This window comes from Euprymna scolopes, chromosome 17 (assembly GCF_053919585.1).
Source record: "Euprymna scolopes isolate OS-2025 chromosome 17, ASM5391958v1, whole genome shotgun sequence".
In the NCBI taxonomy this organism is placed as follows: Eukaryota; Metazoa; Mollusca; class Cephalopoda; order Sepiida; family Sepiolidae; genus Euprymna; species Euprymna scolopes.
The window spans coordinates 75,954,201-75,981,259 of record NC_136498.1 but is presented as its reverse complement, the minus strand read 5'-3'; the positions used below and the strand labels follow the sequence as shown (position 1 = coordinate 75,981,259).

Below are 27,059 nucleotides of genomic sequence, written 5' to 3'. Positions count from 1 at the left end.
ATCATTTTGATAAGAATTAATATTCTTCATCTTTTTACTGTCAAAAGTAAAAATCAGTTAAACATTTTCCTCAAAATAAAATGAAAGTTTGAACGGATAACCCTGCTTTAGACCCATATGGTGTTTTGTCACCTCAATTTTGCTTAAGTGTTCATAATTTCTAGTTGGCAACTTATTCCTTTTCCTCCCTCTCGGTACTCTCCTGAATCAGTGTGGCGCAGTTGTATCTCAGTTTTTCTTGGAGATGGATCAGATTGAAAGGTAATGTTCATGTAATGAACTGCTATTCATTTTTCTTGTTGTTTTTTTTTTTTTCAATTTATGGAAATATTTTGTGTTTACATTTGAGAGTACACATTCATTTTTATTGATATTTCAGTTTATGGAAACATCTGGTGTTCATCAAAGACACTAAATAATAACACAAACTGGTGTTTCCTCTGGGTATTTTTTGGATAAATGTGGTCTAATTCTAAAATATACAATTTTTTCCTTGATTTTATCATTTATTTTATTGTATTATTGCATATAAATATCAACAAAATACAAGTGATTCAAACTGCTCAACATGAACTGTATAGATATATAGCAGGATATCAGCGGGGTAATTATATTTTACAAAGTAATAATACGATAAACAATTTTGGATTGGCAAGTATAAACCCCGCTATGGGACTAACCATGTATTCAACACCCAGGGTTAAATTGAATTATTGTGAACATTTGAATCATTTCCAAATAAATACGCTGTTCATTCTTATTATAAAAATAATTGTCAGCCAAGTATTTTCTTTCGAAACGAAAGTTTTAATCGCTAATTCAATTAATGTTGAAATTTGCATAACTTCCAAATAAATACTCTCTTCCTAATTATTGTAAAAATAACCGTTAGTCAAATGTTTTCTTTTAAATAAATGGAACGAAAATTTTAACCGTCGTATTGATCGATTGATTATGAAAATTTGTATAGTTTTTAAATACATGACTGGTTTTGTTATTGCAAAAAAAAAAAAAAAATAATAATTATCAGCTAAACATTCTTTAAATAAATAAAACAAATTTTAATTTCAAAATTTACTTTTTTGCATTGCATTTTACACGATTTAAAAAGGAGGTGACGCGTGATGACGTACGCGTCACACAAAATGTTCATAGCGTATTATTCCTATTTACTTTGCATTTCCACGAGGGCAGAGTTAGGCACCAAGGTCGTTTTTTAATGTGGGGAAAGGAAGAAAAATAAAAAAAATGGCCGGCACTTCTGTATGGCAGTAAGACGAGGCAAATGTGTGTATTTTAGTTTGACGAACCGCCGATAGATGTCGATTATTAGCAAAAGAACAAGGGTCGATAACTCTTCCGTTTCTAAAAGTGCGTGCAAACTTGATTATATTTCGATATATTTTTATGCAGTCTTTCTGTACAAAAACAAACAGACAAATTATTCTTAAACCTCTATGTTTCATGTTTTTTAATCATTTTTCCCTACATTTTAAACAACCTTATCGTAAAAAAAACAAATCTTTCTAAAAACAATCTATAAATGTTTCATGTTTTTATATTTATTATTTTATTTTCAGTTATGAATCACTCATTGAAAAAAAAATTATCTTAATACATTAAAATAATATTTTGATACATTTTTTAATATAAAATAAATGTTTCGATTTTAATAGTTTTGTTTTATTTATTTCGTTATTATATATTTTTGCGTTATCGTAAACACTTGTTTATATTTGAGGTTCACATAATGGCCGCTAGACAACGTTTCTCTATCGAAGAACAGGGGTCGATTACTGTTTTTTTTCTAATATGCTACTGTCAGGCAGAAGTGCCAAATTGTCTCAGTCGTGAAGTATTTCTCCTCCACTAAGTGAGAACAAAAAATTGAAGTGTAGCATCAGAAGCGTGTTATTATCTAGATGACTATTACATACGTGATATTATTTGAAGGCCGGAATTATGTATCCACTTGTTTTAAATTTCTCTTCGGTGTAACGTATTTTCATAGAATATATTGAGCTCTTCTCTCGTCTGCAAAAATATTCCTGGTACAGTTGCATTAAAAATGGTAACTTTCAACACGATTTTAAAGATATCAATTAATCCCGTGACGTTATAAGCAACGCACTTTTATTCATGTAAATTAAAAATAAAATAGTTTTTATTCTTATTGATTTCTAATATTTGTTGCATTTTATTCTTTGCTATGTATTTTTGGTCCCCCGACAAAAATGGAGGGTGGACCTGTAAATTCACCGTTGTCCGTTCTTCTATCCGCACTTTTCTCGATAACTACGCCTTCAAATTTTTTGAAATTTTGCAAAAACATTAAATATGATATGAGTAAAAAAAGTAGCAGGACGGATTTTCCAGGAAAACTCCGGTTGCCTTTCAAGGGGTGCCTTTCGGGTTAAAATGGTTAAAATTGCCAGTTTTGTGCTGATTAAAAAAATTGATGCCTTGGATTTTTATAAAACTTTCTGAAAAGTTGTAATTAACTAATTTCTCTATAATTTTGTTTGCCTATACTTCGTGATAACTCTTGGTTGTGCCCTAGGGGCTCTTTTAGGGCTAATAAAAACACTCCATTTTGGGGACTATTATACCATATTTGTCCAAAATTTTCTGTATATCTCTATTGGTGTTGAACTCAAATTTTAATATGTTAAGGCCTTGGGGACTTTTGGGGCTAAATAGGGGGTGGCAAATGATGGACTTAGTCATTTCTTTTTTTTTTTTGCATGGTGCAGAACACAAATTTACATATGTTAAGGCCTAAAACTGCACCGTTTGTTCATTTTCACCAGGATTTGACATCCTTCGGGGACTTTTGGGGCTAAATGGGGTGGGGTTGCAAATGCTGAACTTAATCATTTTTTATGCCTCGTTCACTGGGCACTCACATGGGACCATGCATACTTCACTTGTTTTTATTATTCTCATTTTACTTTATCTCGTTATCATGATTATTAATTCCACTATTCTTGATGCTCGTTGTTCTTATTCTCACCTTTTTTTTTTGCAATTTCATTATTTTTATTCTTATTATTCTTATATTTAACCCTATTATTCTTATTCTCAGTTTTATTTTCTATTGTTATTCTTATTAATAGTGTTCTGATTATTTTGCTAAGTCTTAATATGCTCATTATTTTTATAGTCATTCTTCTTCTTCTTCTTCTTCTTCTTCTTCTTCTTCTTCTTCTTCTTATCTTCCTCTTCTTTTCTTCTCCTTATCATTATTCTATTTTTAATCTCAGTATCTTTTGTTCTTATTCTCATTAGCGTCATTCTACTTTTTCTTTTCTAATTCTATGTGTTTTTTTCTTATTCTTATTCCCGTTTTTATGTTTCCTAGTTCCTTCACCCACGCACACTTGCAGAAAGAAATCACAACGTACTTTGATAAACGAAACACAATCCAAGAACATAACTGACAGCAGACAACTAACCCAAAACGTTGATGGCTCATTAGTATTCTCACGAAATCAACCGGCAACCGTTTCGAGTTTTCAAGATAAAAAAAAAATACAGTTCATACACACCTCACACTTCAGTGGATGTTTGTTTTCGCATTTGTGCCAAACTGTAACAACCTTATTGTTCCTTTTAGACTCATCGACGACGTGAAGTAGATGGACATGATACATAGATAACCAAATCCATCGAATAAGAAACGTAAATTTCTATGAATCAGCATGGCACAATTTTTTTTTTTTTTTGGACCGGATCAATTTTATTGTCAACATTTACAAGATGAAATCGGTGAAGGTTGCCAACATCAGTAATGTAAGTAATGATATGGAACCATTTCAACATGGCACGCCCAAACAATCAATCCGCGGCGGTATCTACTTTAGCCGACAACCTCCTACCATCAAATGAAACCGGAAGAAAAATAAACGAAAGCTGGCCCAAAAAAGGAAACACGTTCTTTAAAAAAATTTTCACTATTAAAATATACAATACAAATACAAATATACATACAATACAAAAAATTTTCACTATTAAAATATACAATACAAATACAAATATACATACAATACAAAAAATGTTTTCACTATTAAAATATACAATACAAATACAAATATACATACGATATAAAAAATTTTTCACTATTAAAATATACAATACAAATACAAATATACATACAATACAAAAAATGTTTTCACTATTAAAATATACAATACAAATACAAATATACATACAATACAAAAAATGTTTCACTATTAAAATATACAATACATATACAAATATACATACAATACAAAAAATGTTTCACTATTAAAATATACAATACAATACATATATATATATATATATACAATACAAATACACACGCTGTTTGAGAGGTGGTTGGCACAGTGCTTGCTTATGTCAGTTTCCAGTTTTACCTAGTTATCATTGCTTTATAGTTAGCACGAATTATTTGGGAAAGTTGCCTAAAATAAAATTAATACTTTTTGTATTCTCTATTATTTATAATGAATAATGCGTATCGTTTCTTATTGTTATTTTTATTGACTTTAGAAACTTAAAGAGAGAGAAAGGGGCGTGTAAATGAGGAGGGATAGGCACAGTGTAAAATAAGAAAGATAAGAACAGCATATTATTAGAGAGGGTGAGAGTAATAGGCAGAAACCTAGTAAAAAGTAACTTGGTCAGAAAATTATAAATTGTGGCTAATTTGAAAAACTAAAATTAATATTTTTTCAAACATAACTTAACCATGCAAGAAGGGATATTTTCACGTGTATTTTGTATGATTGAATATATCAAAGAAGTTTTGATTGACCCAGTCTTATTATAATAGTAGGTTTTAATTAATTAACACATTAGCCAATATATAACCACTTATTGCATATTGTTGATACAGTGTTCACGTATGGCAATTTCCACTCTTCGTAAACTTCTACTATTTTATAACCAGAACGAACAAAATTATCCAGGAAAGTTTGTGAAAAAAAGTATGCTGTTTAGTATTTGCATTAGAGAGTAAGTAACTACGATTACTGTAATGAAGCTTTTATTTATTTTTTGTCGAAAACATTCAAAACTAACACCCGATATCCTGTATGCTTATTATTGACTGAATTATACATAAAAAAGATCACTTAATCTTAAAATTAATATATAGATTTTTTAATGTTATGCCGAGTTAATTCCTTTAAATTACATTAAGACATACATTTAAACTTACCTAAGATTCGAACTTTGTCCTTGCATCATAAAAACTACAAATTTTGTAATGTCCTCTCTGCATATTCCTGTTTTCTCCACTAACCGCGGATATACACATTCCAAAAGCACCATTATTTTGAATACTATAACGATGAATGTTTTTATTTGCCTACGCATAATCTTTTCTATATTTATTCTGCTATTTTTTGATTTCTTTTTAAATCTAAACTTTATGTAACATATAATGTATTTTTCAATAATAATATTTTTTTATAATCATTCAACTACTATGATATTAAGAACTCAACCAATTACTAAAAGTACACTAATCGCTTTTTTATTTGACAAGTTTTGGTAAATTACTAGCTAGCCGCCCGAACTTTCCCGGTCGTAAGACACACTTAAATATGATATTTTATTTCATGCGGATTACGTATTCATTACAGATACAATTCTCTATCAATTATTACATTAAACATAATATATAGTAGTAAGATCATATATATATATATATATATATATATATATATATATATATATAAAGGGTGTCCACAAAGTCTGGCTATATTATGTAGCCAGACTTTGTGGAAGCATCTATATATATATATATATATATATATATATATATATATATATATATATATATATATATATAGGGTGCCCACAAAGTCTGGCTACATAATCTACAGGGTGCTTCCACAAAGTCTGACTACATAATGTAGCCAGACTTTGTGGACACCCTGTATATATATATATATATATATATATATATATATATATATATATATATATATATATATATATATATATATATATGCACATGGGCGTCGCTCAGAAGCCTACGAATGAGGGTGGGAAGTTGTTTGTTTTTGTTTCGATTCTAACTGATGGCAATCAAGTCATATATATATATATATATATATATATATATATATATATATATATATATATTATATTAAAATCCACCTGTCATCCCTTTTATAAAAATCGTATCTTCCGATCGCCGAAATCAATAACGCACACACACACACACACACACACACACACACACACACACACACACACACACACACACACACACACACACACACACACATATATATATATATATATATGTATATATATATATAAATTCACCTGCCATCCCTTAAATAATGGAATCGTTCAATTGTCGAAGATAAGATGTAAACAAGCAAGGTACAAAGAGTTTTATAATTATATAGATTAAATCGCCTTAGATTATGATTAAACCGTAAAGCTCAATATAATGCCCTTGTCATGACATAAAACTGTTTCAACTTGTAAGGCCTTTAATTAGGGTGCATTTCTGTTTTGTGAGGAGGAGGTATATGGCCACACTTTAGTTCTCGTTACTCCTGGGTCCACTTTGAACCGAAGTGATACTATCTGTGAGTTAAATACGAGGGTATTTCCAAAAGGCAATGAACAATATTTTATAACTCATAAACGTTGAAGAACTACGAAGACAGGAGAGATATCATTAAAACATGCAACCTTAAGTGCTCCAGAATTTATTTTTCTTCGTAGTCACCACCATTCTCAATGGACTTTAGCCAGTGATGGAATGGTGTCTGTTCGTGGCGTCCAGGGCGCGCTTTGTCACTCACATCTCTGTCTCCACTCTGAAATCGACGAATCCATTTCCTAACTGTGTTGATATCAATTGCATCGGCTTCATTAAAGTTCAAAAGGCGCCGGTGAATGTTGATCGGTTCAATTCTCTCTATATGGCGTAAGTTAATGACGCATTTCTGCTTCTAACACACGTTCATGAGAGGGGTTACTACTTTGGTGGCTCACAATGTCAATATCTGCAACAGTGAGATGAAACTTTCAGGTCATGAATGTATAAGATCAATCATCTTAACAAAGGCAATCTGATCCATTCGGAAAAAATATGAGGTATTACTTTGGGGACGTTCCTCGTATAATAACTCTGGATTAGTCACAACATTGTATCCAATGTATGAGTTTGGAGGGGTGTTGAGTCACTCTTTAGTCATAATTACTCACAAGTCTATTCTTGTTCGAAATGTTAGTACATGTCAGAATCCTACCTAAGGCTTATACAGAACTTATCGTTTTACAGAAAGAAAACCTACAAATTAATCTTATACCAAACATATATACATCGCATAGACTAAAAACATGAAGTTCTTCAGAAATCTAATTTTTAAAATGAAAATTACTAAATTCAACATTAAATATACCAAAAAAATTGATATTCCATAACACAAAAGAGCCAACGGACTCCATGGATCAGTTAATGTGTAATTTTCAATTTGGTGGGCCATTAATATGACTACATATAAAAAAGCAGTTATAGAGTGTATTCACAATGTAATCAAAATTGAATTAAACGGCATCTTCCCGCATTACTCGTGCTTCGTTAATCTGATTCTGGTTTGCTTATGATTTCATGGTCCCAACGTTTTAGAGCAGCTGTCGCCAACGTTGGAACGTCAAATTTGTCAGATTATTAATACGAATTTTGAAAAGAAAGTAATTTCTAAATTAACAAACCTTATTCCCAAGTATTAAAAATTTAGTCAACGTTAATTTACTTCGGTATCAGATTCTCGTGATTTTGTTTTTATTTCTCTGATTCTGGGTGCATTTGAAAGTTCATGATTCGAGTGTTTTACAGAGAACTAATAGGATGTTATTACTTGTAGATAGCGTTTTTGTTTTGTCTTTTTTTCTTAACGAATAGTTTCGTTTCAATGATTTCAGGTGTCGAATAGAAATTAAATTGCGAATGGATAGCGTGCGAATGAAGCCTGCTAGTATTTATATATATGTTATTATCATTTTCGCTAAAGAAGCCTGCTAGTATTTCTGTATATGTTATCATTTTCGCTAAAATTTAATATTTTTTCTTTTTTTTTCTTTTCTAGGTAAGTGCTTAATAAATATAAAGAATTTGTGGAATTAAACGGTTTAATCCTCATTACAAATAAAACAGGTTTGCAATTGGTTTTTATATAAGAAAAACAGAGGATTTAGGTAAGTTTTTATTTTTAATGTTTTTATATATTTTTTGTTTTTAAAACTGAATGTTTTGAATTGATAAAATTGTAAATGTTTAAAAACACGTTGGGAGGATATGCGATACAATCGGTGGGCAGTTGTTTCGTTTGTAGCTTGTTTTTCTGTGAAATATGGCAAAACCGGATCTTGAAAGATTCGTGGGAAGTTGGGTGCCATGAAAAGATTTAAAAAAAAAGGGTAAACTGGGAAGGTTTCAAAATATGAGTAATTGGTAAGGAATTTCCGAATGTGACAAGATTCGAATATGCGTGGGTATATATATATATATATATATATATATATATATATATATATATATATATATATATATATACACACACACACACATATATATATATATATATACACACACACACACATATATATATATACATATATATATATATATATATATATATATATATATATATATATATATATATATATATATATAAAGACAATTAGCTGATAATGATAGCGAGATAGGGTTCACAATGGGTAAATAATGTAATACAAAAGTTAGTCATAAAGGCACAAGCAATAATACCCTCCTCTTCTTTCTCTCTCTCTACACGACATAGTGAATTCCGAATGTAATCTGTGTGCAGAGGCACGTCTGTCACTATATCTAGTGCTGCAATTTAATACAAAGCCCTATGCATAACCTTTCTTGGTAAATTTTAAGATAAAGCTAATACTTGCATTAAATTTGTATTCACTAGTTTTACAATAATATTGTGGTGTTTGAGTTCGCGCCAGACACCCACAGAAAGCAAATACGATTTTATTTTACTTTCATTTATTCATGTTTAAATGGACTTGGGGTGGTAGTGGTGGTTAAGTGGGTAATTTGGCGGTTTGTGTTTGTCAGGTTTGCTTCCGCCATAACAAACACTTCAGTCTTATATGTCGGGATGTCTAACTCATTTAAATCATTTGGATATGAAAACCATAATAGTTTCATTCCGTTTCATATAATTAAAATTTAATTGCTATTAAATGGTATCAGCGATGCGGGTATATCGAGTGAACCCCCGAGATAAAATAATTAAAATAAAGTTTACGTTTGCCTTTCTAGTACATCGTATGAAATTTATCTGTTGCATTACGAGACGTAATCGAGAGGAGTAGGACGTCGGATATACATCTAATACACATATACTAACATTTCAGCCCGGCGGGTGTTTGGAGGTGTATGTTGAGCAAAAAAAGGTCAATTTGTTTAAATTTGACCCCTATTATGACCCCTTAACATTTATTGTTTTGGGCTCAAATCAAGTTATTAAGTTAGATCCATGTACAAGGAACATATATCCCAAATTTCAAGTGTTTAGACCCAAAATTGTCGGAAGAGTTTGGTAGAGTCCTCAAAGGTCAAATCGTTGAAATTTGACCCTTTAACAGCAAAATTTCTGGCCAAAAACTGATCACAAAGATTTTCCCAAATCTCAGTACCCTGTATATCAAATTTCGAGTCTGTAGACTTTAAATTGACAGAGTTATTGCGTAAGGAAATGTACAGACACACACACAGAGACACACACACAGACAGACACGTTCCCTTTTATATGTATATATATATATATATATATATATATATATATATATATATATATATATAATCAGAGGTTATTGTTTTTCAGAGCTAAAGTAACCAATGAAGTTAAACGAGATTAATACGAGTACTCAATACCGAAGTAGGGCAAGGGATACTTCTTATTTCTTTTTACATAAAACGTAATTTGTTGCTACACAATCATGAAAATGTTTCAGCCAGTTAGTTTCTAAGCTTATACGAAAGCAAACTTTGCTATTTTTGTATAAGCTGTATCGCCTGAAGAGGGCTCTAGTTACTAGTAACTAGCTGACCGAAACATGCTCATGACTGTGTAGCAACATAGTACTCGATATATAAAAACAAATAAAAAGTATATATATATGTGTGCGTGTCTATATGTAAGTGTATATGAAAGCCATTAACAATGTAGAATACTGAAATTTGGATGATAAATCTTTATATATCTATTTATAGTATATATATATATATATATATATATATATATATATATATATATATATATATATATATATATATATATATACACGGTGGTCTTCTAACAGTAAAGCTTCTTATTTCTTACTCGAAAATTTTAAGATCTACGAAGACGGGAGTAGTACCATTAAAACGAGCGATATTTTGTGCTCCAGAAAATATGTTTCTACATAGTCACCACCATACGCAATGCAATTTCGCAGGGAATTCAATGACGCTTGCCTGCTTTTGACGCACATCTATAACAGCGGTTGCTTTTTTAGTGTTTCACACCGTCAATATCTGTATCAGGTCATGAATGAATAAGTCATCATATAAATGCAATTGGTCTTACTCTCGGATCCATTCGGGCGGAATAAGAAATAGGGGGAATTACTTTACTTACTTAGAGAGAGAGAGAGAGAGAGAGAGAGAGAGAGAGAGAGAGAGAGAGAGAGAGAGAGAGAATAAAGGAATTCCACATTTTTTCTAAACATGATTCTCATTTATTTTTCAGATTAGGTTTTGTGGCACATGAATCGAATATTAGGAATCAGTCATTTCCATTATATTAAAAACACTCTTTTACACGATTCTTCTAAACGAAATAACAATTGGATTCGAGGGAGGAAAACCTTAACAAGAATAGAATTTTGGGATAGTCAAATTGCAATGAATTTCGTAAGGTTCTTTTCCACAGTTCAATTAGTTAAAATATCTCTAGAAAAATGTGACCTGTTGGGTGACACAACAAATCAGGATGTATTGTTGGAATAAAAAAAAAAGTGCTCAAAGACAGTTAAATTAAAAATAGGTAAAACAAATCTAAAATTAGTCTATTTCTACTTGAGTTATCTCCCCTTCCCCTGCTTGAGTCTAACTCTTACTTTTTCCTAAGACAACACATTACCTTTGCGAATGTTATAGATTACAGCGGTGTACTTGTCAGACTTAATTTGAATGCTGGCATAAATTAACGATAACATCCGAACGATGAATCTGAAATACGCATTGAAAAAGTCAAGAAAACAAGGTAATTGGTTTTCGTTACCATAATTTGGATTTGCAAATGGCGTTCGTAGAAAATGTAATATGTAACGATCTTTACGTACTGAATTTTTTTCTGATCTCATGATTAGTCATATTACAGATTTCTTCAAACGCCCTTTTCTAATTTCCTACAAAGGCGAAATGCCTTTGAACTTGCTTTCGATGCTTTGATCACGACGTGTTTAGATTTTTTGCAGCAAGCAATTTTGCCTGCGAATTGGTTAATCCTTTGCATCACAAGAAAAAATGTCAAATCCAGATATCGTCGAAAGTAGGTCATGTACGGTTTCTCCTTAACAACCGACTCAAACCCCGCATACTTCAAATATTAGTGTATAGTCACATGTCAAAAAAAATTGTTAAAAAACACTGGATTTTGATAGCTTATTCACGTTTTTTCATGAATGAAATTTATTTTTTACGCTTCCTAATTTTTTTAGATGAGGATTGTTTGTTCGAATTATTTCAATTCTTTGGACTACTGTTCTCAGCTTGAGTTTTATTTTCACAACGTTTTGATTGATATAAACTCCGACATTTTTCAGGCGTATCTTGTCGAACTCAGGATGCCTTTGACGAACTCGGGAATTTGGAATGAATTTCGAACGGAACCCTTTGTTTACTTCTCAGGAGTAGCATGCTCTCGTTCCGTCAGCCAATCCTAGAAATCAAAGTAGATGTTTTAAATTTTAATATCTATATTTTTAACGAAGCGTGTTTTTTTTTCAAAATAAATAATTATTTCATACAAGGATTTTAAGTTTCTGGTAGAGTTTGTTTGTCACTCTACATACAGCCTAAAATCCACATGGCCGGAATAATCGTCACAAGACTTGTTTAAAATATTGGTTACTCTGTTATTAGAAGTACTCTAATTTAGTATATCCAGGTCAATATTTAGGTCAAGTAAAAAAAAAATAAAGTAATGGCCACTTTTTTGTGATAGCTGCGGTTCTCGTTCATTGTAGAGACACGTTACTTAGCCCATATTGTAGACAATGTGTCGCATCTTGCAAACTCTTGACTGTTGACCTTCAGTCAAGATCGACTACTGTCGGAATTTCAACTTCGGATATTTTCTAATATGATCTACGCATCTGATGCTTGTTGAGAAAAGTAATCACAATTTCAACGTAATCAGATCAATAGTTATTGAATTATCACTGTTTTCTATGGCATAATTTCACGAATACTTCATAAAATACAGAAAAGTAAAAACCAATATAGAATTTTGTTCATCCTTACATTGCCAGACGGATGTATTCAATCTAATGACTGCCCTATGTTTTTGTTTCATGAATTAGAAAGTATTGCTTATAGGTATCCAAATATTCGTGGTCCTGGATATGACCGAAAACTATATCTAGTGGTGAGGCCCCAGCTTGTGGGTTTTGGGGAGTGTGGAGCCACCATTAAATTACCATTGCTCCCAGGTCCACTCTGACTCGGAGCGGTAGTACTTGTTAGGGTCCCAGCTATGGGTTTAATAGAAACCAACGTGAAAACAACAAATATATTCTATCAAATTTTTTCTTTTTTTTTTGCAAAATCTTTGGATTCGGCATTAAATAACCCGAAAAGGGTTGATATGCCGTAAAACAAAAACAACCAACCAACCAACCAACCAACCAACCAACCAACCAACCAAAGATTCGTTTTGAAAAACAAAACAAATTAAACAACAAAAGGCATAGTTGGGGGTGGGGGTGTCCTATAGACCGACCCCCTTTTACTGCGTAAGAATTACTCATTTTACTACAAAAATAGTATCCTTAATGAGATTTCATCGTGATCCTTACTCCACTTTTAACCTACATTAAAATCTAAATAAAATACAATACAGTGAAAACATTCCCTAAAAGACATTTTCTCTCGTGTTACACTTAACTTCATTACTGATATCTTCGCGTCTCAAATGTGCAATGAGCTTGAAAAACGTCTCTCGGTATAATTGGTAGAGTCCAAAGTTTGCTTTGAAATTGTTCTTACTTAATTTCGAGATAATTAAAAACTGCGAATACAAAAAGCTTGTTGTCCGTTCTTTATTTTTTTTTAAAGGTTCATAATTGTTATCAGATTGTTTTAGATATACAGAACGTGGGTTCGTACGTGGGATACGTCCTGGACAATCAGTGTAGCTGATATGCTTCGGTCCAGTTCTAGGAGGTCCATCGTCCCAGGTTTTATCCTCTCGCTTAGAAGGTGTTAGTTTATTACTAATCGCTTGAGGCGCCCTAACCGGGGAATTCTGACGAAATGGCCTACGCAGTTTTTGTAGGCCAGATTGTGTGCTAGCTTTTCAAATCATAATCGTGTCTTGTGTCTAACTTCCCATAGATGACATAAATAAACATGCACAGTGCTTGAAAAAAAACTCCCTATTTTGAAGTGCTCCTAATTTATTGCTGGAAAATTCTTCTTACAAGAAATGAATATAATAATAAAGTGCATAACATGGGGTTTTATTTGGAATTCAATATATACGCCATTAATCGTCACAAGCTTTTTAAGTTGCTTGGGAACCGCATCAAGTGATTTCACAAGGTAACTCATTTTTTTTTACTAGTCAGTTACCTCTTATCAAAGCAAAACCGTTGAAGGATAATAAGATAGATCGAATCACGTTTATCAGGAAGCCATTAACACTTTATCTTTGAGTAAATGGTAAGATATGTTCTGCTGCTACACTTGATATTTTCTGTTTTTAGCCAGTAAAGGAGAAACCATTGAAATAAAATCAAATATAACATATGTTCTCATCCAGACTCTGTTTTATTTCTCATATTGAAAAATTATCCGTTGTCTACTCTGCCTCCGTGGGAAGGTAAGAAAATAGAGACAATCAAAAACAGTTAATCTTTTCCCTTTATCGGAAACACTGTTCATTGAATATTACGACTTGTGGTTCATTGGGTCGACTCTTGTTCAAATGGGTAGTATATGCAGATTCAATCCTTTCATCGACTTCATCATCATTCAGCTTGATGATATTGTTCTGGTGATAGTAGATCACGCTACCTAAAGATGCTGACGTATTTTCCGAAAATCCACCAAATATATGCTATATTTTCCCTTTAACTTTGCAAAACTCAATCATGTTCTACAAAGTCCAAAACAAAAACAAAAAATGTTTCCTCTAAATACCAACTAAAAAAAACAAACGTCTATGGATAAATATTTGAAGATATAGAGGACTTAAAGCAAAAAAGATTTTACAAAAATTACTTAATCCGAAAAGGGTTGATATGCCGTAAAAGGAAATAATCAAATCAAACACCTCGGATCAATAATTTTAAGATATAAAAAACTTGAAGGATAAAATCATTACAAAAATGATTGGATTCTGCCTTAAATTATTCGAAAAGGGTTGATATGCCAGAAAACAACATAACCGAAGGAAACCAAGCCTGATATTGTTTCCATGTGGCTTAAGAAGTTCGTGACGAATGCTGGGACCCATAATGAATTTTAAATAAATCCAAATTGGCATACGCTTATTATATATTCATTTGTGCATGAGAATTCAACTTCAATGATAAATTACGAGTTACTTTCAAATTACTCTATAAGGGTGGTAGAAAGTTCAAATATTATTGAAGACATGCACACTTTGAGTGAAATTAATAAGAGTCATTTTATTAACGTATGAATCAGTCGTTATCTTCCATCATGATGGAAACGAGCTTATTCATATATGTAGTTTTCACACGAATATAATGTCAACATAAAACGTTCTTACATTCTCTTTTCCCGGAGTCTCTTTCTTAAGGGATCATTTTTATTTGAAATTGTAATTGCTAACAGGAATACCCAGCGTCACCCGGATGCATGGATAAAAATAGCAAAGAAAGATATTATGGACGCATTTTATCACTTCCTTCTCTCCTCTCTTTTGTCTGTCTGTCTGTCTGTCTGTCTGTCTGTCTGTCTGTCTGTCTGTCTCTCTCTCTCTCTCTCTCTCTCTCTCACACACACACAATAACTCACACCCAATCAACCCAGAGTCTCATATTGCCGTATACATGAATGATGGTTATGGAGATTGGGTATCCATTTTCGTTCAGATTAACGTTACTCCTGACTACATGTTTGGAATACTTCTGGCTCACAGAAAGAAGAGCCGACAACGACATTGTTGTGACGTTTCTGAATTTTTGAGATGAGGATTGGTTATTTGTATTACTATTCATCGGACTACTGTTCTCATCATGAGTGTGATTGCACACTTTTTAAAAAAGATTTCCGCTGAAAGAAAGAAAAGATATTTTCTGCCGAACAACAATATCGTTCATCGGACTACTGTTGTCACCTTGAGTGTTATTTTCACAACGTTTTCACGCCTGAAGAAGGTCGGAGGTTATATCGACCGAAATGTTGCGAAAGTCACACTCAAGAGGAGAACAGTAGTCCGATGAACGATATTGTTGTTCGACAGAAAATATCTTTTCTTTCTTTCAGCGGAAATCTTTTTAAAAAGTGCGCAAACACACATCTTCATTTTGTGCTGGTAGATTAGACGAGACCAGCTTTTGCACGTCCGATGCCTTTGAAGGTATGATTCCAACTGTTTGATGGCAGGAAAACCACTAGCGTCGAATAGTTAGTCCATAAGTTGCTGGAAGAATTGTTGGATAATTCTACCACTGTCTCCTGATAGAATCACCTTCTTATATATGTAATCTGTGAGGGACACTAGTTTCAACCGAAAGCGTATTCTTATGCAACACGCATTTTAAAATAATCAATTTATTTTAATTTAATCATCCTGTTTAGAAATCGATACCAAAAAGGAATGGTTACAGAACATAGCAATATTCACGAAGCACATTTGAACGTAATAGATCACGCTGATAAAACTGTTAAAAATAAAATTAGCAGTATGACTGTTTTCTTTAAAGGATACAACGCAAAAGATAAGATAGTTTCCATGTAAGATAATTGTGCGAGATTATACCAGTGCAAATGACGCGTATCTTAGAGAACGTGAAAGCTTTGATCTTGGTGAGTTGAGGAATAAAACATTGATATTAGGAATAATGTATTTAACTATTTGCCCGTCACGGAAAGACGTAACAAAGGTGGAAAGATGGATAGATTAGGCCAGTACACAGGAGATGGTACATTTTCGCACTTATTACTTGAGAATTAGGGCTATGACAATAGCATATTCTTTTCATTGTTTTGACTCTCGTGTGTATCCCTTGATATATTATATCGTTCATATAGAGTGATGGTGTTCTCGATTGATTAATTGTGTCTAATTGTGTTGGATATATACTCGCGAGTCAAATGAAAAGAATATGCTGTTTTCATAGCCCTACTGATCAGTCACCTTGGCATTCTCCAGTGAGGGCAGCTAAGGCAATTAACTATATACTGACTTCATTTCAAAGTGAGAAGGCAAGGTTTCGAAGGGTGAATACCTTATCACTTAACAAAACAAATACAACAACTCGACAGATTTTATGAAGAGTAACACATTTGGTAATACAGCTTGTCTAATTATTACGAAACTGTTCAACAACAATGATCCCAGATATGAGCATATATCAAGGAAACATTAGTTCGGATGCGTGCGAATGCAGCTCATAAAGAAATACTTTTATTTATTTATTTATTTATTTATTTTTATTACAAAACTGAGTTCTGTTCGTTATTTTATACATCGTCAATTTGGGCATTTAATGGACCCATCCCAGTGAAATTCGCTCACAGCCAGGTTGTCTAACCCACGTACTCGCCAAAGGCTAAAACAAGAACAGGAACCTTATCCTAATGAAATAGCGGGTCGCAATTAATACACGAAAGAAATTCTCACCAGTACAAACAAGTTAAACAAAATAAAACCTCTGTTCGGCATGCACGCCATGTAGTTTTTAACTAGCATACTCAGCAGGCGCACGCAGCTGCAATTAATGGAAGCGTGACCAACGGACCCCCTGCCAATTATCAGAGTGAATGCAATTTGCTCGGGGACAGATGGAATTCAGCCACCCTTCACTTCACCAGTTCAAACTACGCAGTCAAAACGTCTTCAACAACCACGCCCTTACTAGCGATCAATATAATATTTTCTTTGACAACGTTAGGACCGTCAGAAATGAGACACGTACACGCAGTGTCTAATATAGGTTAGAGTTAGTTGATTTGTTTTACGGCATATCCACCCGTTTGGATTATTAAACTATTTTATCTATCTACCTCTATATTTAGATGTAGCTATATCTATATTTATCTGCATCCATGTATCTCTATACATCTATCTAACATTTTGAAATGTTACGGTGCTGTTTGGAGTTTGTTTGTACACAAATATAAGAATAAGATTGTTTAACAAAAAAGAAACAAGCCATTTGCTAAACCTGAGTTTTTATTTTTATATTTGAGGTAACCCAGTTCGAATCTCACGTAAGTCTAAAGGATTTTAATTTAACTGGATACCTGTTTTATAAATGCAAGAAATCAATATGATAATATTTAAGATACATAAATAGTTTTAAAACTGAAATTTGATAATCCGTGAAAAGTTGGCATGAAGGTTATTTAACGTTAATTCAAAGCAAATTATTTTATTTAAAAAACGAAATATCTATTTGTTTTTCAATAAAACAACGTAGAAATACATTTACATGAATATAAACATTCGTCGTAGTTTCTTACTCTTTCATGCAAATACGAAATAACGGGGTTTTGCACGAAATTTAATAAATATTTAACGAGTTATTTTTTAAAACTTTAACGAATAATTCTAAAAGGATAGAATCTAGATAATGGTGGAAATTTGCGTACCCATATTCAACAGGCGTGTTTTTAACAGAATTGTTAGCACTGTTAACAGCAGCAGCGTATGATAGCTAATATATGCTAATGACCAAGCCAGCTGCGCGATCTGACGTGACAGCAGAAGCAGAAACAAAAGAACACACAGGAACGGAGAAGCGGTGTTCAGAAAAGCAGGTGATCGAAACGCGTGGGTGATGTCACAGCAGAGACGATAAGTTAACATGTGGGAGAAAAAGCAGGAATGCAGATATTTTGTAAAAAATTGAGACAACAGTCCAATTTTTTTCCTTTGACTGTCCTCTGTTTGTTTGATATATTGCCTACGTTACATGTTAACTTGGTTAATTGAACGTAACTTTACATTTTAATACTAGTTACTATAAATAAAAATATTTCCGGTTTGCAAACAGATTTGGAGGAGTGTGTGATTGGAGTATTGGTTAGCGCCTCAGACTACGGAATCACCTGCTAGACAATTAGCAAGGAAAGTGCAGATCTATCAAGCATTTGTACAATGATCTTTTTCTTCGACTGCGAAACCTGGCCAATGAAAGCTACAGGCCTACAAAAGGCTACGAGTGCTATTGCCCCCGCCGAATTCAGTGTCTGCTGGAACCATCTCATCTCCAATATCCACGCCAGGCTGCGCTGCAGGATTATCACATTTAACTCATCTATGTTTAAAAGGAGACTTCGCTAGTTCAGCCACGCTACACGCTGCAATCCAGGGGAGTTTATCTAAGAAGCGATAGCTCTAGATTCACTCAAATGTTAGTGAAGACGGCCGGGAGGCCAGATGAAGACATGGTTGCACACCATCATAACAGACGTCGAACCCAACTCTGGCCTACAGGTCTATGATGTTCGCAGACTGTTCTCGAGACTGGTTGCCCATCACTAGCTCAGCCATTGTGCGTGGTCTGCGATCGTCCGAGATGCTGTGTATACTGCGAGAAGTAATGGGCTCTACCCATTTTGGGTGAATTTCACCTCAAGTACAAATAAGACTATGGAATGATTACGTCGTTTTAAAATACAATTGAATCTATTACTGGATATTTATGTACTAATGTAGATGAGAAACGCATTAATATACTTGAATTGACTTGAGTCATCCATCAATTTATTGTGAAATATTCTTTTCTTAAAACTCACTCTATATGCAGCACACCAAAAATCCATAATCTGTTATTCAACTGCATCAGTTGTGTTTTTCCATTATCTAATACTAGCAGACCGCCAACGGTTGCCCGGTCGTTAAATGCGCATAAATATTACATTTTAATGAATACAGAAACTGAAAGTGTTTCCAAATAATCTCATTAATTTATATTCGACTAGTGGGACCTCCAGAAATTTCACAGCGGCATATTTCATATGAAATGTATTGCTGCTGGACATTCTGTGGACTTCAACGTGAATGGAAACCCTGCAATATTATTGTAGCCATTTTGTAAAAGTATTTACCTATGTAATCTGATTAATATAGTGTTAGAATATATTACGGTTTATCTCCAATATCCCTATAGAAGTATGTGACATATTTCTATTTTATGGACGCACGGCGCGAACCGAAACCACACAATATCATTATGCCATCTTTAGAAAACAGATACTAGATATATTTTAGTTTCAAGTACGCCCCAAAAGTGACATCATTTTTTTTTAATTTAAATTTTCTTTTGACATTGTGTCTACGGTGATCGGGAGATCCTATTTATTAAAAAGGGGGATATAAGGTGATAACTAGGACTATGACAAAAGAATATTCTTATCATTTTTTGGACTCTAGAGTATATATCCGGCATAGTTAGACACAGTTAATCAATCGAGAACAACATCACTCTATCTAAAAACATATAATATATTAACTGATATATACTCGAGAGTCAAAATAATGAAAATAATGTTCTATTGTCATAGCCCTAGTGATAATATACTATGAACACTAAATTAGCGTATCTATATACTAATTTAATGTTTGTACTATGTTATTACTTGCTATCCCTCTTTTAAATAAATAGGATCTCTCGATCGAATAATTTATAATCTGGAAAATGTGGCACACATACGTACATTAAAGGGACTACGGTATTAATATATAGATGAGAGAGGATATAGATATGATGCAAACGAGTTTTTGTAACTCTGCAATCCTGATGTGATCAAATAGTTTATGATATGTAATAAAGCGCATGATTTTACAGTCCCATCGCATTCAAGTCTGTATAAAACTACAGGGAGGATATGTGTGTTATACATTTGCGCTTTGGTTTTGTAGGACATGCGTTTAGAAGTTAGGGCGGTTAATTTCTTGTGAAGTTGTTCCATTAAATAACCCCAACAGTTTGATACGATGGCCTATAGATAGACACAAACACAAACAGGTTCAAAGTAACTGATTTTCGGAAACAGCTTTTGTAATTAAGAAAATATTTACATTTAAAAGTTTCTAAAAGTGGCTTTTTCAAATGCTTGTCATTAAACGACCTTTGAAAGCAATTGCAAGTTAGAAATTTAAATTTTAGTGCCGGTACTCACTATGCCAATGCCCAACATCCTCTGCATGGTTATATTCGAGATCTCCCACAAAATATTTTAAATAAACTAGTGCAAACCAGTTTATCCTCAAGCATCTAAATTTGTTTGCACCTGAGTTTGTCAGGACAACTTGGTGTGAGATTACTTCACCTACAAGTAAATCCTGAATATTCAAATAACCGGTTATTCGCATCACAAATAAGATTTTTTCGGTATGGCTACTATGTACTGGCTTATACAAGGAACTACCCCGGCGTTGCCCTGGTGTTTGGAGGTATGTGTTGAGCAAAAAAAAAAGAACAAAACAAAAAAAAAACATGACGTCTTTCTCGTTGCGTCCATCGCCAAACCGAAAGTGGCGAATGGTTTAAATTAAGACTAGTCAATCGAAAAGAAAAGATGACTTTCGAAAATATCGGCAACAAAGCAACCTTCTACTTGTAGAAAAGTGGCCAGTTTAGGGTGAAGGAATTAATGATTTTAGCCAATTTTTCGATATTAGGGTCGAGCTTTAAAACGATACCGATCTCATAAAAATCTATCGCCTCTGTAAAAAGTTTTAGGCAGATATACATACATACATACATACATACATACATACATACATACATACATACATACATACATACATACATACATACATACATACATTTAAACAAGCAGGTGAGATTTATATAATAGATGGTGCACTTTATAAAAGTGATGTCGATTATAGGAACAGCACCAGAGTAGACGAATTCTTGTTTCGGCATCCGGTAACAGTAAGCATCCACACGATACGCCATAGCATAGTTTACTGGTCAATTAATGAGAGAAAAATTAATGTTCTTAACTACTTTACAAAATCAACACTTGAGAGCTAAAGGAGAACTTTACTAGAATATCCGATTATCTATGTCCTTAACAGAGATCAAATTGGCTTTTAGAATTTTGATTGAAGTAAAATAAAACAAAGGTGAAACACACTATGTGATATACGTATATCTGTACGTGATGTTGCCAAGCTAATCAAAAACCTTGATTCCAGTAAAGCAACTGGCCCGGACGGTATTCCAATTATAGTACTCAAAAAACTTCAACCTGAACTAGCGCCCATACTTACAAAACTATTTAAACGTTGTCTTAAGGAGAATAGTTTCCCATCTCCCTGGAAAATCTCATCAGTATGCCCTGTATTTAAGAATTCAGGTGATCGCTCATCTCCCTCTCAGTACAGGCCAATAAGTCTCCTGTGCGTCATGAGTAAGTTGCTGGAATCTGTGTTAAATACAGAAGTAATCAACCATCTCAACAAAAATAACCTTCTAAGTGACACTCAATATGGTTTCCGTTCTGCTAGATCTACAGCAGATGTGCTTACAGTTATATCTCATAGGATTAGCAAATCTCTCGACGGAGGCAACCTTTCTAGGGCAATTGCTCTTGACATATCTAAGGCCTTTGATAGGGTATGGCATAAAGGTTTACTTCATAAGATCTCTAGCTATGGTATAGCTGGAAATGTCTTCTCAATTATTAAATCATTTCTTTCTGAAAGGTTCATAAGAGTAGTAGTTGAGAGGCAAAAATCAGAAGCCCACAGTATTAATGCCGGTGTCCCTCAGGGGTCCATCCTGGGCCCAACTCTTTTCCTGATCTACATTAATGATCTTCCAAATCACATCCTTACATCATTTGTAGACATTTATGCTGACGACACTACCATTTATGGTAGCACATCTAAGACAGTAAACGACCAAGTTCTCTTCAATTCTCTCTCCTCTGATCTTGAGCATGTAGTACAATGGGGAAAGGAGTGGCTGGTTACTTTTAATGCATCTAAAACCAAGCTTCTCTCTTTACATCATCAACATTCTTATCCCCATCTGGCATCAATTGAAATGAATGGCTCTCGTCTTCAGGAGGCCTCAAGTTTTGACAAGCTTCTGGGCTTGACCATTACTCCTGATCTTAAATGGAACACGTACATCAAATCTGTTTCCAAGGCCGCTGGAAAAATGGTGGGATCTTTCTATCGATCCAGTAGATATCTCACTTCTGATGCAATTCTCTATTTATATAAGAGCCAGGTACGTCCAAGGATGGAATACTGTTGCCACATCTGGGCAGGAGCTGCTAGAAAGGACTTGTCCTGCCTTGATAGAGTTCAAAATAGACTTCGTAGCCTCGTAGGAGATGTCCTTTTCTCTTCCTTGCAACCTCTATCTCACAGAAGAGATGTTGCGAGTTTGTCTCTGATGTATCGTTATTTTCATGGAAAGTGTTCGACTGAGCTTCAATCTATGGTCCCCCCTCGCAAAACTTTCACAAGAAACACTCGTCTAGCTGTAAACACTATCAATAATTCCCCCCACTCTTTATCTGTGCCTAAACCTAAACGTAGATTCCATGAACAAAGCTTTTTTATTAGAACTGCACGCCTGTGGAATTGTCTTCCGTTTTCCTGCTTTCCGGCTGACTACAATATGGTTGTCTTCAAGTCTAACGTAAATAAGTTCTTGATGAGCCGTTCCATATAACTTATCAAATTTAACAAATTTTCATTACTAATGATTATTATATTGTCCAATTTCTACTGTACACTCTTTAACCCTTATCCTTGAGTGGCCTCTTGGCCTTGATAATGTGGTGATACCTATGAAAAAAAAAAGAAAAAGTCCAATGTGAACAAGTTCTAATTGAATCGTCCCCCTAAGTAATCCAAGTTACAAAATTCCCACTGTTTACTATGCTAAAATCACAATGACTAATGTATACCTATTAACCCTTATCCTTGAGTGGCCTCTGGGCCTTGATAAGTGGTGACACCCATGTAAAAAAAAAAGGTGTTTCTTTGTACTTCAGTCGAAGGTCTCAGAAAAATCAAATCTACTTCCTCCTGGGGCAAACATAGTTATTTGAATATATGATCTCTATATGAGACGCATAGATATTCGAATATTCCATTAAAGTTCTAGTTTTCCTCTCAAACACTGAGTTAGTAAAGAAGTTGAGAACATAATTTTCCTCTCCTTAATTAACCATTTTAATATGTTAGAGTATATCTTTCTCTTCGATTACGTGGTATTACTAGATTCTAGAACAAGAATTCATCTAGTCTGCTGGAGTATCTAGCTTCGTGCTTTTACTTGAGGTAACATCACTAAAAGAAGGTGCATGATCCCTTGTAAAAACCGGTGTGGATTAGCCATACCGACTATATCTTATTTGTGCTGCGAATATTATGTGATTTTGAATATTTAGTAAGGATTTAGTGTAGCATCTTCATGCCAGGTTGTCCTAACAACCTCTGTACAGAGGTGATCTAAGACACTCGACAAAAGGCATACTTATTTTTTTCCAGTAGGCATTATATTTCTCCGGTAGACATTAAAGTTCTTTCGAGTAGGCATGCAAGATCTCGCCTAAGAAAAACAAACAAACAAAAACATAAAACAAGTAGATATGTTTAGGGGAAACTGCTGAATACCAAAGTGTAAAACGAGTGGCCAACGTAAGTGGGAAAATTCCATGTAACCATGAATGTCAAACGTGTTTTAACACTATTCAGTGACGCATGTGAAACGAGGACGGAAATATATAAATATTGTTTAAGTAAGTGCAATAATCCTCCTTGCATTTTTATTTTACGGTATTTTCTAATTAAAATAGCATTTAAATTTACAGTTGTAACTGGGGACACAACGTGACAAAACACTAAAAAAAAACTTAACGATATATAGATGCTGGCGGTTTTACCTTGATTTTAAATAATAGAATCAGACTAGACGGAATTAAAATATTCTCTTTGAATATCAAGAAAGTTCAAGATCCAGGACGCCATATGTTCCGATATTTTTCAATAGGTAATGTCATTATTTCAGCTATTGGCCTAGAATAATGTAATGTTTATCCATAAAAATAATTAAATTCTATTAGAGATCAGTATCATAAATAAACACACACACATACACACACACACACACATATATATATGTATATATATATATATATATATATATATAACTACTTAATTTACTTACATAAAATTAATATATGAACGTATAGATTTATGCGTAAAATTTAAGTATTTACTTAAAAAATGCTCAATACGTAGGTAGAGCTAGTTAGTAAGTTATAAAATGTATATGGCGATTAAGCTACACTGAATATTCCGCGTTTCATCCACTCTAGGACTCTTCAGGCTTATGCCTGAAGCCTAAGCCTCAAGAGTCCTAGAGTGGATGAAACGCGGAATATTTAGTGTAGCTTAATTGCCATATACATTTTATAACTATATATATATATATATATATATATATATATATATATATATATATATATATATATTAGTGCTTTTTATATTTTTGCATATAGGTTTTGCTCTAGCTACATAGTACAGTGTATATACCAACTTCTGTAACATGGCCAATGTACAAAATGTGTGACATAAGCGATCATATATATCATAGAATGCAACAAATGCAACATCTTATCGAAAAAATATCTGTGAAAATATTATAGGCCTGTAACTATACGAAACCAAGAAATGTTCATGTTTTTTACCGGCTAATTATATATATATATACATATATATATATATATATATATATATATATATATATATATATATATGTATATATATATATATATATATATATATATATATATATATATATATATATATATATTGGATGTCCTCCTAGAAGGTTGGAACGTAGACCCCTGATGTTGGAGGAGACATGATAATGGGGTTATATGTTGGAAGTTGCTCATGATTTAATCGTGTATTTTTTTTTCTAGAGACTTTTACTGATGGAGTTTTGGGATTAGTGGAACAGGTCGACAAACATCGTTAGTGTAGGGTAGAGAAAGGTAGTAAGTGAAACACAGAAACGAAGAAATTCAACGTTCTTACAAGAAGACATAATTGTTTTAAAACGATTGTAATTTAAATGATTAGATCGAGCGCAAAACGCTCTTTAAAATGATATAAAGTAAAGGTATTATAATGAAAACTTATTTGAAAATACATCATTTGAAATCAAAATTAAAAATTCCGTAAGGACTTTCTTCTCAATCTAATATCTATACTCCTATAAAAAAAATTGTGTGTGTATTGATATTCATATTAAACCCCCATTTTCTATTTATTTAAAAAGAAAATACGACTTTGTTATATATGGGTCATGAAATTGCATTTATCTGTAAAAGATATAGCTAATTTGCATATTCTTTTAAACATTCATTTTAATTAATTCCCTATTAGTTTTTTCGGTTTTCTTATGGGATGATCATTTTTAGTTCACTATTACGTGTAATTATATTCATGCAGATATTCTACATGATTTATACTTGCGTAATATTTGCGTAAAAAAGCTTATAGTAAAGACAAACCACTTTCTATGTATATTTATGTATGCGTATATATATTGGTTTTTAAAAAATCCTACTAAACGCCTCCGTCAGTTTGGGGTCTAAAGACATGAAACTTTATAGTTAGAGTATTCAAACCTATGCGAAACTTTTTATTTGGGTTTTAGCCGGAAAAAAATCGGTGCAAAAGTGTGAAAATTAAAAATAAAATGGAATTTGATAGGTGAAGGTCGAAGGACGGCATTACGAATATGCATACGTAACGTAATAGCTATTGGTGTATGCTTTAATTTTTAGCTTGCAGTAAACATGGCTTCATAGGTCAGGCATTAACGTCAACAGAAAAAGTGAATCGTATGCTAAACGTTGTGGTTTCGATTCTCAATGATGGCGCACGGGACATTATTTTTTAATAAGAATATAAGAAGTATACGAAAAGGGAAAAAAAACTTTTACAGTGAGTGTATATATATATATATATATATATATATATATATATATATATATATAATTGAGTAAGATGATTGATAATTTATAATTGAAGTTAAAAATTTAAAAATCGGTTTCACAAGGAAGAACAAACAAAATCAATAAATTGTACGATCGTTTCGGAAACTACGTTTCTATTGAGATAGACAATAAGTCTTGGACAATAATTTTATCATTTGGTTTTTTTAAACAAAGTCTCCTCATCAGAAAAAAATATTGGGTGTTTTTTTTTTAAGACACCAAAAATAAAACTAGCATTTTTTTTAAAGTAAGGTAGATGCATCTGGAAAATATTTAAAATAAAAAGGAAAATAGTTTTTTATGTTGATAAACAAAGTAAGATAAAATCAAAATAAAATCGGGTGGAAAGGTAAGTTTAAGAGGGGATATTTTAAATATTTCTATTAAAAATGTATATACTTTTTAATGGTCCGCCTTTTAAAACTTGTAAGTATCATTGTAAATGCATTCATTGGGATGTTAAATGTAGTTTATGAATGCTTGAAAATGTTGATATGTACACACTTCAAAGGAAACGCCAATAGAATAATATTGCCAGTTAAAAATCGTTAGG

General features: G+C 32.8%; 1 protein-coding gene across 7 annotated transcripts in view; it reads left to right on the top strand.

The window, feature by feature from the left end:
- The window catches only part of LOC145296805 (uncharacterized), a 432,324-nt gene that overhangs the window by 146,252 nt on the left and 259,013 nt on the right, over positions 1-27,059 (top strand). The window contains exon 1 of one of the 7 annotated variants that reach the window (XM_080142885.1): positions 138-261. The exons of the other annotated variants lie outside the window; for them this stretch is intronic. The gene's annotated coding sequence lies outside the window, so the exon portion shown is untranslated. Of the gene's footprint in view, positions 1-137; positions 262-27,059 lie in introns of those variants that run through there. 7 annotated transcript variants of the gene reach the window in all.